Source organism: Magnolia sinica, chromosome 6 (assembly GCF_029962835.1).
Source record: "Magnolia sinica isolate HGM2019 chromosome 6, MsV1, whole genome shotgun sequence".
Classification (NCBI taxonomy): domain Eukaryota; kingdom Viridiplantae; phylum Streptophyta; class Magnoliopsida; order Magnoliales; family Magnoliaceae; genus Magnolia; species Magnolia sinica.
This window is the reverse complement of record NC_080578.1, coordinates 69,829,097-69,846,566: the sequence shown is the minus strand read 5'-3', so window position 1 is coordinate 69,846,566 and position 17,470 is coordinate 69,829,097.

Genomic DNA, 17,470 nt, shown 5'->3' with positions numbered 1-17,470 from the left:
GCAACGATCCTCTCGTCGATAACGGGCTGTACACAAATGTGTGCGATAACTTCATACGGCTCAACCACCGTAAGCTTCTGCTCAAAATCATGCACGAACTCCAAAATATCCTACTCTGCTATCATCAGCGGAGCCGCAAACTCCAAAGCCTTCTTGCGACTCAACGCATCTGCCACAAGGTTCGCCTTACCAGGATGGTAAGAAACATCGAACTTGAAGTCCTTTAATGTTTCTACCATCTGCGCTGCCTCATATTCAAATCACGCTGCGTGAAAATATACTTAAGGCTCTTGTGGTCGCAAAAGAGCTCGAACTCCTCACCATAGAGGTAATGTCTCCAAAGCTTTAATGCGAAGATGACAGCTACCAATTCCAGGTCGTGCGTAGGGTAATTCTCTTCGTGTTTCCTTAACTGACGCGAAGCATAAGCAATCACCCTGTCCTTCTGCATAAGGACACAACCTAGACCAACGCGAGAGGCGTCAGTATATATAATATACTTAACCCCTTGCTCTGGCAATACTAGCACAGGGGCGGACGTCAACTTGTCCTTCAGCTCCTGAAAAGCTAACTCCGCCTGCTCACTCCAAGCAAACTTCAAATCCTTCCGTGTCAGCTGCGACAACGGTCTGGCAATCTTCGAGAAGTCCTGAATAAAGCGTCGATAATAGCCTGCAAGACCCAGAAAACTCCTCACCTCAGTAACTGAACCAGGCTGCTTCCAGTCCTGCACTGCAGCTACCTTGGCAAGGTCGACGGCTATTCCTTCCTTGGACACCACATGTCCCAGGAACTTGACTTCCTCTTTCCAGAAATCACACTTCTTGAACTGTGCGAAGAGCTGATGCTTCCTAAGAGTATCCAAAACCGCTCTTAAGTGCTCCTCGTGCTCTGCCCGGCTCGCCGAATAAATCAAAATGTCATCAATGAAGACAATGACGAATCGAAACAGGAAAGGCCGAAACACCCTGTTCATCAGATCCATGAACACGGCCGGTGCGTTCGTCAGACCGAACGACATCACAAGGAACTCATAATGACCGAAGCTGGTCCTAAAAGCGGTCTTCTGCACGTCCCCATCCTTGACGCGCAACTGATGATACCCTGACTGCAGATCAACCTTCGAGAAGTACCGTGCCCCCTTCAACTGATCAAACAGATCATCAATCCTGGGCAAGGGGTACTTATTCTTCACAGTTACCAAATTCAACCTGCGATAATCAATACACAATCGCAAGGAACCATCCTTCTTCTTCACAAACAAAACAGGTGCTCCCCAAGGAGACACACTAGGCCGAATAAAACCCAATTTCAACAAACCATCTATCTGCTTCCTCAACTCCTCCATTTCACTCGGAGGCATCCGATAGGTGGGTAAGGAAATGGGCGCCGCACCAGGCATAAGATCGATAGCAAAATCAATCTCACGCTGAGGAGGTAATCCAAGAATCGACTCAAACACATCTTCAAACTCCTGAACTACCGGCGTACTAACCAACGCCAAATCAGCCGAACTCTCCAACAGAGAAGAATAAAAATCAATACGAAGAGGGTAACTGACCTGAACTGGGGAAGTAACAATCTCGCCCTCAGGTCCATGGATCGTCACTGATCTCGCTTCACAATCAATCTCAGCTCGCATCCTCGTGAGCCAATCCATACCCATAATAACATCGTAGTGATAAAGCGGTGCGACTAGCAAATCAACACGGATCGATCCACTTCCCAGATCGACCAAACAATCCATACAACGCTTGCCCAAGGCAGAGGACATCCCCGTAGCGGTAGTAAGCGTCACTCCATGCATAGGAACAGATCTCAAACCCAAACGCCTAACTACCGCATAAGATATAAGAGAAGTAGTGGACCCTGTATCCACTAGCACAGAAACGGGAATACCTTCAATATGCGTTGTCACCTCAAAGGACCTCGGCACCAAGTCAGACATAGGCGCTTCAGTTGAAAGCGCATGAACACGAGCCTGCTGTTGACGATTCGGTGGAGGAACCATGGGCCGCTGAGGTGGCCTGAAACCAGGAACTGCAGGTCTGAAGGATGGATAAGCTGGCGCTGATCGAAGAGGAGGAGAAATAACCTGAGGCATCAGACGGCTAACCCTCTGCGGTGGAGTGAAACCACCTGCTCGCATACGGGAGAAGTAGAAATGGTCCAAATGCCCCACCTTCCCACAATAAGAACATCTAAGATCAGCTCTCATCTGCTGAGCGGGCGGCGCTGAACGCCTAGGAGGAGAATCAACTCGCGGCCTCTTGCCAAGGAAAGGTGCACCCTGGAAATTCGGTCGCGGCCTAGGAACCATCGGTGCTCGCATGCGGGACGCTCTATCTCCGTCCTGCTCTGCTCGCAAGGACATGCTCACCAGCTCCGCATACGAAGAAATGCTAGCACAGCAAATCTTCGATCGGATCTCAGGTCTCAGTCCCTCAGAGAAACGCCGCATCCTCATCGGCTGATCACCCAGGATCAAAGGAACATACCGCCCCAACTCAGTAAACCGGTTCTCATACTCCGTAACCGACAACCCTCCCTGGCGGAGGCGAAGGAACTCACTCTCCTTCTCATGTCGGTACGTAACCGGGAAATACTTCTCATGGAAGCGCGCCTCAAACGCCTGCCATGACCACACGAAGTCCTCCTCGACAGTGCGAAGCACACTGTCCCACCACAAACTGGCCTCCTTCTCAAACATGAAGGTGGCAAGCTCAACCTGCTCGACCTCAGAGCAGTGCAACGGTCTCAGCATCTTAGAGATGCGGTCAATCCAATACTCGGCCTCCTCGGGTCTATGAGAACCCGCAAAAGTAGGAGGTCGCAAGCGCTGGAATCGCTCGAATGTGCCGCTGGCACTGACACTGGCACTGGCACTCCCAGATGGAGGCATAGGTGAAATAGTGGAGTCGCCCCTACTGACTGAGCAAAGATGCCAGCCATGGAGGAGAGGAACTCCTGCTGCTGCTGCTGTTGCTGAAACTGCTGTTGCTGCAGCTGCTGAAACTGCTGCTGCTGCATCAACAACATCATTTGCTCAAACCTATCAACAGGTGAAGCAGAAGAAGGTGCATGGCTCGGCTCAGGCGTGAATGGAGGAGCCATAGGTGTCGACCCAACACTGGCACGAGATGGACCGCCTGCGGATCTGAATGGCTATCGCTCAAGGGAGGAACCCCCAGCAACACGCCGAGAGAGAGACGGGCCGAAGTCTTCGAACCCTTAGGAGGCATCCCTACATTAGATCAGAGGATGCAACCTGTCAGATTCTAAGTCACATAATCCATCCATACAGCAACACAGCACAACTCCAAAGACAAACAACATGCATTCCATTAATCAAAATCGTCGCAATACAAGTAGTGGAGCAATACATGAATCACGACTAGGAAAGCATGAAAACAACAACATCTAACACTTCAACAACCACAACAACTACAACAACCACAAATAACTACCACAACTACAACACTCCAACTACAAGCCAACAACGGCTACACACAAAAAGAAAGCACATACAAAGTAAAGACGGCCACGATGATGCTACTCGTCGGAATCAGGAGATGGAGGCGGAGCACCCTTATCCTGCAAGCAACACAGGATAGACTTCAAAGTCCGAGACATCTTCTTAAACTTATGCTTAACAAAGCCTCGAAGATCAACCATCTCCTGGCGTAAAGCAGCTTGCCCTTCTTCAAGCCGTGTAAGACGGGCATCTCTGGCAATCTGCTCTGCGCCCTGCTCTGGCACCACAGGAGGAGAGCTATCACTCGAATCCTGTGCCTCAATCTCTTCCTCGTCTTGCTCTGCTTCTTCCTCAGACTCCGCACCACCTTCAGCATAACTCTCATCATCACCGCTCTCAGACTCAGCCTCACCCTCTGAGGCAAGCCGACCAGAACCAACCTCCATCAGCTTAAGAGTCCTCAAATTGATATAACGAACAGGGACCGGCTTCTCAGCTCCAAGCCTATAGCCAAACTCATGTGCGATCTTGCAAATGAGGCGGCCAAAGGGAAGAGACTCGGTCCGTCTACTCGAACGAGCGATGAGAATAATCTGGCGCAGGACGTACGTCGGCACACACAACTTCGCATCCTGCCCCACCTGATACAGAAAATCCACCATCAGGCGCGTACACTCACTGCGGTTGCTCCACCTTGGATACACATTGAACGTAAAGATGTGGTGAAGCAAACGGAAGTCGTCCGTCATGAAGGAAGCCAAGAGACTCATATTCGCCCGCCATTCGACCAGACGACCACACAAGAATCGGGTGCGACGATCCCTCTCGCGCACACTGTCCACATTCTTCTCGCTGGCATGCACTTCCCCAAGTGGCACCTTCAAGAGTCGGGATATCAAAGCAACATTGACAATACCAACTCGACCGCTACCACAGGGAATCTTAAATTACAGAGGATCCAGCGAAGGCTCCAGAATGTTGGCATAGAAGGCCCGAACAGTGCTAACATTCGCGCGATACTCACCTTCGAACAAGGGACCCCAACCAGCCCCTTCTAAGCCCTCCAACAAGAAGAACTCACCAAAGAGCCGCAGATCAACATGAGCCTCAAAAAGGACTCTACGCCCCTCATAGACTCCATGCGACAACTCCACCAACAAAGTCCTACTAATGGGAGCTCGAGGATCAAGGTCTCGCTTCGTCTGGAACTCACGCATGGCGGACGTGCTCGCGGCGGCACCTCTCGGCCTCCGTGCACGGGTTGGGCGGCTCGGCCCGGCTTCATCCACGGGCGCTCTCTTCTTCCCCATCAAGGAAAGAAAGGAAGAAATGGAAAAGATGGCCGTCACAATCTCAAAGAGGGCCATGAGAAATGAGAGAAAGAGAGAAATAGGAAGATGGTGAAGCTTCCACACAACTAATAGCCAAATAGGGGAAAGCAAGTGCTCAAATGGGAAGGAAAGAAAGAGAAATCAGCAATGGGAGGGAGGATTTGAAAATGGGGTGATGGGTTTGCACGAAAATGGGAGGAAGATGAAGATTTGGGAGAGATTTGAGAGGATTTGGAGAGGTTTTTGAAGAAAGGGAGAGCTTGGGGGGTGGGTTTTATGAAGGAAGTAGGTAAAAGAAAGGGGTTTAAAGGTGGAACCATGGAGAGGTGGGCCACATTAAGCCTAGGGACGATCGGCCCGCGTCGGCCCGGCCCGCCTGGCCCGGCGACCGGCGATCCCTCGCCGAACCGGCGATGGCATCGCCGGTCTCTGGACATATCGGCGATGCCTCGCCGATTTGGCGAGGCCCTCTGGTCCCCCTTGGTCCAAAATGAGTGGTTCCCCCCCTGGGCCCCACAGGAAATGCCCCAAATGGCCCCTTGCGTAGTTTGAAGCCTATCGGGTCATTCTGACAGAAATCTGGTTCAAACAACGATTTCTGGAAGGTTTAAAGATGAAAAATGGGAAGATAGACCGTCTACACTCATTAATAGAGGGTCTAGGAAAGGTTTCGGGTCGCTGTGTGTGATCGAGTAAGAGTACAGACTCGATCTCGGCGAACGTTTCCAGAAAACCTTCGCCGATAGAAACTACGGAGCACAAACACAAAGCGATGATAGACCCGCACCCAAATACACTAAAGTGGCAACAACGTGCGGTGTGTGACCATAACCCAGGTCTGGTTTAATCCAGATCATGCTTTGATACCAACTTGTAACGCCCTGAAATTCGGGTGTCGAGCATAACTCAGCTCCCGAGTTCCAAAACATCACTTATGCAACATAATTAATGAGAGATGTATGTTGACTGTATTAGTGCATAAAACATGGAATAGATTAAGCCAAAACACAGATTTGATTCAGGGATAAGTGAATAAAGCAAGCGGAAGACTTATAGTAAAATGTGTACAAGTGTAAATCCCTGAATTACATATACAACCAGATCGTGTAAAAGTGTTATTTAACAAAATTATAAGTATCAAATTACATCATTTCAGTTCCCAAAAAAATAATCCCAAAGATCCCGCGTAACAGACCGAGGCTCACTAGAACCCGTCTGAAAACTGCATATAGGAGAAGGTAGCCTCGTCGTCATCCAGCTCCCGCTCTGCCTCAGACGTCGCATCCACATCTGCAACATCAGGGCCTAAGACTCCGGTGGGTGTGTAACACCGCCCCAGAAACGTGGGAGTGAGTGATCAACTCAGTGGAACAATAAGGCACTGGTTAACATGTTATCAGTTCAATCAAACAGTAATGATAAAGCAGGACAATTAAATAAATCCTAAGTACTCTTGTTAATGCAGGTATGAATGCAACATGATGCGTGCCCTCACGCGTACACCCTCAGCGTCTTCATCTTACGTTACGCATGACATCGCCTCAAAGTGCACCACATCTACAAAGCACATGTAAATGCGGTGCATGGATATGATTACCAAGTTGTTATTAGTCCATTTCACACAACAGGATTGGGAAGCTAAGATACCTTCCTCATATCACCATCCAAACAGTGATCCATACTAGGGTCGTCAATCCTAGACATCTCATACGATCATATAGTTGAGGTCGTAGCAAAGGGCTCGTCACCAATCAATGCACACCTTTCATGCCTTTACTACCACAATTTGGCTCGTCACCTCCTTGTGGTATTCAGGTATGCTCGAGGTCACTAAAAAGGGCTCATCACCAATCAATGTAGGCCGACAGCACGAATATAGTGTCCCATACCACCATAATCGGCTCACGAGTTTAGTTGCTCACTGGTCACTACGGGGAGGCTCGTCACCCCAGCGTAGGCCGACAGCTCGCCACGGTGTCCCATACCACCATGTCCGGCTCATGAGTCTTAGCGGATCAGGTACCATGGCTATTAGGATTTCACTGGTAAGTTCGGTACCCTAGATTCAAGCAGTAGCGTCCATACATGGTTAACATACATCGGACAATCGGGTTATTTGACGAACTCGACTAGCACTAGCGCACGTCGAATTGAACGACATAGAGTGCGCAAACACTCCGCGTGGCCAAACCACTGCCGCCAATTCTAATACGGCTCGGGTTCGTCTAATATGTCCTACGTGGCGAAAGCAATCTCAACCACGAATATAGGGTCAATTACCGATCTCCTGGACTAAGGCATAGTCCCAAACATCCTACACTACTACCGATATGCATATGGGATGTAAAACAGTAATGGAACAACAACTCAAATCATGGTACATCATCACTTGAAGAAATAACAACTTAACATACATGTAAGCATAGGAGATGCTTGAATTTAAATAACATGGAATGTAACTGCATAAGGGAAATCATGCGCATCCATAGGAGTATTGAGAATCACTTCTCAACGCCCACAATTCGTGTAATAAGTTACACTTAGATCATTCATGCATTTCTACCAACACTTAGCATACATGGAACAACATACATGGCGTATGTTGGAATACATGCACTTAGACAATTCCTTTTACCAAGGAGTCGTCATACATGCATCTAGCATACATACATGACAAATAATCATGGCAATCACAAGTGCGTATTTTATACGTATACGGTACTTTATAAATACACTTAGAATACACAAATCTCAATATAGCACATGCATATCAGGAAAGCAATGTAAACACAACATTTGGCATGTGAAATGTCATCCATAACAAGAATAAATCACTAACTGGGATTGAAAGCCTTGAAAACCATAACCGATACACTTAAAGTCCGCACCTTAAGCAAAGAAAGAACCGCCGAGCTGATTTAGACGAGTTGTCTTCGTCAACGGCGCTAGAATACCCTAACATAAGGATAGAAATGAGATACAACAACACCAAGTCTAGTCTAAGCTCTAACACAGGTTAGGGTTAGGTTAACTTACCCCAAAAGAACTCAGAATCGTCAGAAGAACGATTCAAAGTGAAGGTTCGAAGATGAAGAAGAACAAGGAAGAAATCAAGATGATTCACCAACTTATCTCTCTCACTTTCTCTCTCTTTTCCACTCTCTTTCCAAGCTAGGGTTAGAGAAAATCGTATGGAAAAGAGGGCTAGGGTTTAAGGACTATAAATAGGCCTTTTCTTGATGAAAATAACCCTAAGGACAAGGTATACTTAGGTTATAACCAAAGTAAGCCTTTCTCGATCCAACGAAGCACTTCTGGGGGGCCTATAACCACGAAAGGTCAAACTTAAGCTCCTTGACCGGCACTTCAGATTAGCCGTGGCGGACCACACTCCATTCAACGGTCACGGAATCTCGATCAGGTCCACAAGCACTAGGATATGCCTGGGCCAACTATCCTGATCAGAGGGTGAAATTAGGTCAGAATCCAACGGTCAGAATGCTTAAAATTATCGCGCAAGCGACACGACTCAGATTTCAATAAAAGCTTAATAAATTCCAACCGTTCTCACACTCTTCACTCCGAACTCAGTCAAATCGACCCAGAACATCGGATCGACTTGATTTTCGAGGTGAAGATCAAGCCCAACTCGGTGACTACAACAGCCTAAGATCATCGCAATCGGACTTTCGACGCGCGATCCAGGTCTGATCCAGATCTTCTAAAAATTCCCCAGAACAACTGGATTTAGCGATGGATCCCAGATTTCAGAGTTACGTAGCGCTCACTAATCTACACGTTTAGAGCCATGCAGATACAATTTAAAGTGATTGATGCGGATTTCACAAGCAATCGAGTAAAGCGCTAATTACCCCAAAACAACTACTTAAGGAAAGATTAGCACAAAAATTCCGAGGTCGTTACAGGTATTGTCCAAGCTTTTTTTGCGCACATTCGGGAACCTTCGCTGGAGCATTGCAGTTCAAGATCCCTTACGGAAGAGATCGGGAGGCCACGATCAATGTCACTTTGATATCTCGCCTTCTGAACGTGCCGCTTGGCGAGGTTCATGCTAGTGAGAAGAATCTGAGTAGTGCACACGAGAGGGATCGCCGCACGTGGTTCCTGTGTGGTCGTCTGGTCGAATGGCAGCCTAATAGAAACCTTTTAGCAACCAACATGATGGACGACTTCCGCTTGCTTCACCACATGTGCACATTCAATGTTTATCCAAGGTGGAGCAACCGCAGCAAGTGTACGCACCTGATGGTAGATTTTCTGTATCAGGTGGGGTAAGGAGAGAAGCTATGTGTGCCAACATACATCTTGTGTCAAATTATCCTTATCACTCTTTCGAATAGGAGGACCGAGTCACTCCCATTTGGCCGACTCATTTGTAAGCTTGCACATGAGTTTGGCTACAAGCTTGGGGCGAAAAAGTCAGTACATGTTCATTACATTAATGAGACGACCCTTAATCAGATGGACATTGGGCCTCGTCGATGACAAGCCTCACTTGAAGAAAGTGAGGACGAGACTGAGAGCGATGAGGAAGAGAGTAATGGCGAAGGTGGAGCTGAGATAGAAGAGGAAGAAGAAGAGCAGGACGAGGAAGAAGTGGAGGCCCAGGACACGAGTGAGAGTTCTCCTCCTGCGTCACCAGAGCAGGGCACAGATCAGGCCATCAGGGATGCCCATATAACTCGACTTGAGGAGGGTCAGGCTGTCCTACGCCAGGATATTATGGATCTTTGAGGCCTCGTGAAGCATAAGTTCAAGAAGATGTCTCGAACTTCGAAGTCTATCCTGTGTTGTCTGCAGGATAAGGGTGCCCCTCCTTCATCTCCTGATTCCGATGAGTAGTTGCAAATGTAGTCGTCCCTTGCTCTGTTTTGTTGTTTGTTATTGTGTGCTACCGTTTTAGGCGTAGTAGTCTAGAAGTTATTTTGTGGTTTGAAGCTTAAGTTGTTTTAGCTCACATACTTTCTCTGTCGCGATCCATGTAATGCTGCACTTCTTGTATTGCGATAATGTTGTTAAATAAAATGCATGTTGTTTTCCTTGTGTTGTGATGTAATTACTATGTGGGTGGATTATGTGAATGTTGAATCTCACAGGTTGCATCCTCTATTAAATATAGGGTATGCCTCCTAAGGGTTCAAAGACTTCAGCCCGTCTCTCCTTGGGCGAGTTATTTACTGGGATTTCTCCCCTAGGCGATAGTCAGACGGATCCACAGTCGTGCCCGTCTCATTTTGGTGCTGGGCCGGACTCTCAGCCAGCTACTGGCCCCACTGCTAAGCCGACTCCTGTGATACCACCCATGGCTACACTAGTCACGCCTTCGGTTCCTGAGCTGAACCGTGCATTTGCGTCGATGCCTTATGCATCTTCGTCCTCTCCGCCTCCTAATAGGCTTGAGCTAATGATGTTGTTGATGCAGCAGCAGCAGATCCAGCAGCAGCAGCACCAGCAACAGTTTTTATCTTCCATGGCTGACATCTTTGCTCAGTCAATGGAGGTGACTCCACCTGCTTCACCTATGCACCCATCTAGGAACGCTAGTGCTAGCGGTACATTTGAGCGATTCCAACGCTTACGACCTCCCACATTTGTGGGTTCTCATAGACCCGAGGAGGCCGAGTACTGGATTGACCGCATCTCTAAGATGCTGAGGCCACTTCACTGTTCTAAGGCGGAGTAGGTCGAGCTTGCCTCCTTCATGTTTGTGAAGGAGGTCAGTTTATGGTGGGACAGTGTTCTCCACACAGTTGCGGAGGGTTTTGAGTTGGCATGGCAGGAGTTTGAGTCACATTTCCATGAGAAGTATTTCCCGGTCACTTACTGACATGAGAAGGAGAGTAGGTTCCTTTGCCTCCGTTAGGGAGGGATGTCGGTGACTGAGTATGAGAACCGGTTTACTGAGCTGGGTCAATACGCTCTATTGCTTTTGGGTGATCAGCTGATGTGGATGCGGCATTTTTTTGAGGGGTTGAGGCCTGAGATTCGATCGAAGATGTGTTGTGCTAGCATATCTTCTTATACTGAGTTGGTGAACATGTCCCCGCAAGCTGAGCAGGACGAGGATAGGTCATCTTGTATGCGAGCACCTATGGTTCCCAAACCGTGACCTGACTTTCTAAGTACACCATTTCTCGGCAAGAGGCCGCGAGCAGATTCTCCTCCGAGACGTGTAGTGCCGCCTGCTCAGCCGATGCGTTCTGACTTGCGCTATTCGTACTGTGGGAAGATTGGGCATTCAGACCGTAATTTCTTTACAGGAATGCGGGACAGTTGATTTACTCCACCCCAGAGGATCAGCCGTCCGATGCCTCAGGTCATATCACCTCCACCCCTTCGTTCAGCACCAGCTCACCCATCCTTCAGACCTTCTGTACCTCGCTTCAGGACACCTCAGCGGCCCATGGTTCCACCGTCGAATTGCTCACAGCAAGCTCGAGTTCACGCGCTTACAGCTGAAGCTCCTGGGGCTGACTTGGCATCGAGATCTTTTAAGGTTACAACTCACATTCAAGGTATTCATGTTTCCTTGTTGGTGGATACAGGGTCCACTACCTCTATTATATCATATGCGGGAGTTAAGCGCCTGAGTTTGGGCACTTTTACTATGAAGGGAGTGATGCTCATTACCGCTACAAGGACCTCCTCTAATATTACCAAGATTTGTATGGGTTGTTTGATTGATCTAGGGAGCAGATTAATTCTTGTTGACCTATTTGTCGCACCTCTATACCATTATGATGTCATTTTGGGTATGGATTGGCTCACGAGGATGCGAGCAGAGATTGATTGTGAGGTTAGGCTGGTGACAGTCCATGGACTTGAGGGTAAGACATTTACTTTCCCTGTTAAGGTCAGTTAACCTTTCCGTTTTGGTTATTATATTTCTCTGTTCGAGAGTATTTCTAGTTCGGCGCTTGAAAGCACGCTAGTAGTTCGGGATTTTGAAGATGTATTCAAGTCGATTCCTGGATTACCCCCTCAGCGTGAGATTGATTTTACAATCGATCTCATGCCTGGTGCGACACCTATTTCATTGCCCACCTATCACATGCCTTCGAGTGAAATGGAGGAATTGAGGAAGCAGATAGATGGCTTGTTGAAGTTGGGTTTTATTCGACCTAGTGTGTCCCCTTGGGGAGCACCTGTTCTGTTTGTCAAAAAGAAGGATGGTTCCTTGCGATTATGTATAGATTATCGCATATTAAATCAGGTGATTGTGAAGAACAAGTATCCCTTGCCCAGGTCGATGATCTATTTGATCAGTTGAAGGGGGCACGGTACTTTTTAAAGGTTGTTCTGTAGTCAGGGTATCATCAGTTGCGCGTCAAGAATGAGGACGTGTAGAAGACCGCATTCAAGACTAGTTTCGGCCATTATGAGTTCCTTGTGATGTCGTTCAGTCTTACGAACGCACCGGCCGTGTTCATGGATCTGATGAACAGGGTGTTTCGACCATTTTTGTTCTGATTCGTCATTGTCTTTATCGATAACATTTTGATATACTCTGCAAGTCGGGAAGAGCACGAGGAGCACTTAAGAGCGGTCTTGGATGCTCTCGGGAAGAATCAGTTTTTTGCGCAGTTCAAGAAATGTGACTTCTGGAAGGAGGAAGTCAAGTTCCTAGGACATGTGGTGTCCAAGGAAGGGATGGCTATCGATCTCACTAAGGTAGCTGTAGTGTAGGACTGGAAGCAGCCTAATTCGGTTACTGAGGTGAGAAGCTTTCTGGGTCTAGCAGGCTATTATCGATGCTTTATATGAGAATCTCGAAGATAGCCAGACCATTGTCTCAGTTGACACGGAAAGACTTGAAGTTTGCTTGGAATGAGAAGGCGGAAATAGCTTTTCATGAGCTGAAGGACAAGTTGACGTTCGCCCCTGTGCTAGTATTACCAGAGCAAGGGGTTAAGTATACGATATATACTGACGCCTCTCGCATTGGTCTAGGTTGTGTCCTTATGCAGAAAGACAGGGTGTTTGCATATGCCTCGAGACAGTTGAGGAAGCACGAAGAGAATTACCCTACATATGACCTGGAGTTGGCAGGTGTCATTTTTGCATTAAAGCTCTGGAAACATTACCTCTACGGAGAGGAGTTCGAGCTCTTTTGCGACCACAAGAGCCTTAAGTATATCTTCACGCAGCGTGACTTGAATATGAGGCAACACCAATGGATGGAAACATTGAAAGACTTTAAGTTCAATGTCTCTTACCATCTGGGCAAGGCAAACCATGTAGCAGACGCGTTGAGTCGCAAGAAGGCTATAGAGTTTGTGGCTCCGCTAATGATAGCTGAATGGGACATGATAGAGTTTGTGCGAGACTTTGAGCAAAAACTTACGGTGGAAGAGCCGTATGAGGCTATCGCACACATTCGAGTATAGCCCCTCATTGACGAGAGGATCATTGCAGCTCAAGCAGATGATGAGCTATTAGCGAAGATGAGAGAGCGGGTTAGTATAGTTGAGGACTCCGAGTGGAGTGTTAGTTCTGATGGGGGCCTACGATATCATAGCCGACTATGTGTCCCAGACATTCCTGACTTGAGACGGGAGGTTCTTGAGTCAGCCCATAATTCTAAGCTTGCGATGCATCCAGGTAGCATGAAGATATATCAAGATATGAGGAGATCCTATTGGTGGGACAACATGAAGGTTCACATTGCTGAGTTTGTATCTTGTTGTCTCACGTGCCAGCAGGTCAAGGCAGAGCATCGCCAACCTCCTGGACTGCTTCATCCCATGCCCATAACAGAATGGAAGTGGGACTTCATCTCTATGGACTTTATTTCAAGGCTACCGAGAACGAGGAAGGGACATGACTCTATTTGGGTGATCGTCGACCGATTGACCAAGTCGGCTCATTTCTTGCCGATCAGAGTCACAAACTCTGCAGACAAGTTGGCTAGGTTGTATATCAAGGAGATTGTACGTCTGCACGGAGTTCCCTTGGAGATTGTGTCTGACAGAGATACGCGATTCACATCTATCTTTTGGACTCGTATCCAGGAAGCGATGGGTGTGAAATTGAAGTTCAGCACTGCGTTTCATCCATCGACGGACAGGCAGATGGAACGTGTGAATCAGATTCTGGAAGACATGTTGCAAGCTTGTGTTTTGAATTTCAAGGACAGTTGGGATAACTGTCTCCCTTATGCAGAGTTTGCATATAACAATATCTTTCAGGCGAGTATCGGCATGGCTCCCTATGAGGCATTGTATGGCCGCCCTGTAGAGTACCGCATTGCTGGGTAGAAGTTGGCGAGCGTAATTTGATTGGCCCAGAGTTGGTACAGGCGACTTCAGAGAAAGTTGACATTATTCGACGTCGACTTCTGACAGCCCAGAGCTGGTAAAAGAGTTACGCTGATACGAGGCGGCGACCGCTTGAGTTTGAGGTTGGAGACCATATATTTCTTAAGGTTTCCCCTATGAAGGGAGTCCTGCAGTTTGGTAAGAAAGGGAAGCTCACGCCGAGATTTATTGGTCTATTTCAAATACTGGATCGAGTGGGAGCAGTAGCCTATCGCCTTGCTTTGCCCACACCACTTGCGGGCGTGTATAACGTATTTCATATTTCTACGTTGAAGAAGTACGTTCCTGATCTTTCGCATATTATCAATTGGGAGCAGGTGCAGTTGAGCGAGGATGCCACATATGTACTGCGACCGACACATATCCTAGATAGGAAGGAGCAGGTATTGCATAGCAAGGTCATCCCTCTTGTGAAAGTATTGTGGACGCATCCTAGTGCAGAAGAGGCTACTTAAGAGACTGAAACTGAGGTCAGAAAGAGCTACCCTCAGATCCTTAAGGAGTATGAGAAGGTACAAATATCGAGGATGAAATTTTTTCTTTAAGGGGGGTAGATTGTAATGACCCGAAAAATTTCGTACAAAGACCCGAGTACTACCTCAAATTCCTTAGAAGTTAAATGTGGGTTAATTAGCGCTAAACTCAATTGCTTGTGAAATTAGCACCAATCGCTTTAAATTTGATATGCGGGACCTAAAACCTGTAGAATCGTTAGCGCTATGTTACCCTGAAATCTAGGATTCAATGCTAAATCCAGTTGCTCTCGGGAGTACTTGGAAACTTTGTATCGGACCTGGATCGCGCGTCGAAAGTCCGATAGCGATGATCTTAGGCAATTATGATTACCTTGTTGGGCTTGACCATCACCTCAAAATTCAAGACCAGATGATGTCCTGAGTCGATTTGCTTGAGTCCGGAGTAAAGTGTATGAGAAAGCTGAGAAATTAAATATGGATTTATGAAATCTGAGTCGTGTCGCTTGTGCACCGATTCTAAGCTTTCTGACCGTTTGATTCTGACCCAAATTTACCCTCGGATAAGGGAAGATGACCCAGGCATGTCATGGTGCTTGTGGACCTGATCGACTTTTGGTGACCGTTGAATTGAGATTGGTCCGCCACGGCTGATCTGTAAATCTGATAGGTACAAAAACTCAGCCTGACCTAGATCCACGGTCAGTGAGTTTAAGTCCGACCGCACGTGGAGAAGGGACCACCAGAAGTGCTCCGTTAGACCGATATAGACCCGATTTGGTTATAACCTAAGTATACCTTGGCCCTGGGGCTATTTTCATCAATTTTAGGCCTATATAAAGACCTTAAAACCGTCACTCTCAATTCCATATGAATTTTCTAACCCTAGCTAAGAGAGAGAGGAAAAGAGAGAGAGTGAGAGAAAAGTTGGTGAATCATCTTGAGATTCTTCCTTGTTACTCTGCATCTCTAAACCATCACTTATGAATCGTTACTCCGGCGATTCTAAGTTCATTCTTGGGTAAGTTAATCAAACCCTAGTCTGTTTTAAAACTTAGAATAGTCTAAGTGTTGATGTAGCTCATTTCTATTCATGCCTTACGTTATCTAGTCGCCGTTGATGAAGACTTATCGTCTGAATCAGATCTGTTGCGCTTTTCTAGTTTAAGGTGCGGACTATATTCATATAGGTTATGATTTTCAAGGCTTTCAATGTCGGTTAATGGTTTATTATTGTTGTGGGTGTAATTTCACATGTTAAATGCGATGTTTATATTGCGTTCTTGATATATATGAGATATATTGAGATTTGTGTATTCTATGTATATGTAGAAAGTATCGTATACGTATAAAATACGAACATGTGTTTGCCATAATTAATTGTCATGTACTTGTGCTAGTTGTATGTGTGTCAACTCCTTGGCGAAAGGAATTGTCCAAATGGGTGTTATCACCAACATACGTCATGTATGTTGGATTATGTAGTCTAAGTGTTTGTAGAAATGTCTGAATGATTAAGTGTGTAATATATTAACCTATTTATGGGCGTTGAGAAGAGATTCTCAACTACCTTATTGATGTGTATGATTTCCTACATGCAATTTATATTCTTTGGTGTTTCAATTCAGGCACTACTTATGTGTAATTCATGTTAAGTTGATATTCATCAAATACTCACATACTGTATGATTAGAATTGTTGTTTCGTTACTGTTCTAAATTGTTAGTATGAATATCTGTTATAATTAAAGATGTTTGGGACTATGAAATAGTCTAAAAAATTGGTAACAAACCTTGAGTTCGTGGCCGAGGTTGTTTTCTCCACGTAGGACGTGTTTGATGAAATCGAGTCGTATTAGGGCTGTCGGCAGTAGTTTGGCCACACGGAGTGTTGCGCACTCTATGTCATTCAACTCAACGTGTGCTCGTGCTAGTCGAGTTCGTCTAGTAACCCGATTGTCCCGGTGGATGTACACCATGTATGGACGCTATTGTTTGAATCTAAGGTACCAAACTTACCAATGCAATCCCATTAACCATTGTACATAGATCTACTAAGACTCATGAGCTAGGCATGGTGGTATGGGACACCGTGGATGAGCTGTCGGCCTACGCTGGGGTGACGAGCCTCCTCGTAGTGACCAGTGAACACACCAGACTCGTGAGCCGATTATGGTGGTATGGGACACTATATTCGTGCTGTCGGCCTACATTGATTGGTGACGAGCTCTTTGTAGTGACCTCGAGCATACCTTGCTACTGTATTGAGCCGACGAGCCTTAGGGTAGTAACTAAGGTATGATAGACATGCATTGATTGGTGACGAGCCCTTTGCAGCGACTTAGAACCATATGATCGTATGAGATTGTCTAGGAGTGACGACCCTAGAATGGATCACCATTTGGGAATTGATATGAGGAAGGTACTTTAGCTTCCCAATCCTACTGTATGAAAAGGACTAATAACAACTTGGTAATCATGTTCGTGCACCGCATTGCATGTGCGTTGGTGTCGTTGGCACTGCGGGAGATTGTCATGTGTACCGTAAGATGAAGACGTTGAGGGAGTGCAGGCGAGAGCATGCATCATTTCTACATCCATCCTTACATTAACCAAAGTAATTAGGACGTGTTTAATTGAATTGTCGTATCATTACTGCTTGATTGATTTGATAACATGTTAACTTTTACTGTATAGTTCCACCGAGTTGATCACTACTCCCACATTCTGGGACAGTGTTTCAACACCAACCAGACTCTGTCTTAGATGCAGATGATGATGCGACCCCTGAGGCAGAGCAGGAGTATGAGGATGACGAGGACGTGTTTTCTTTTATGCAGTTCTCAGGCGGGTT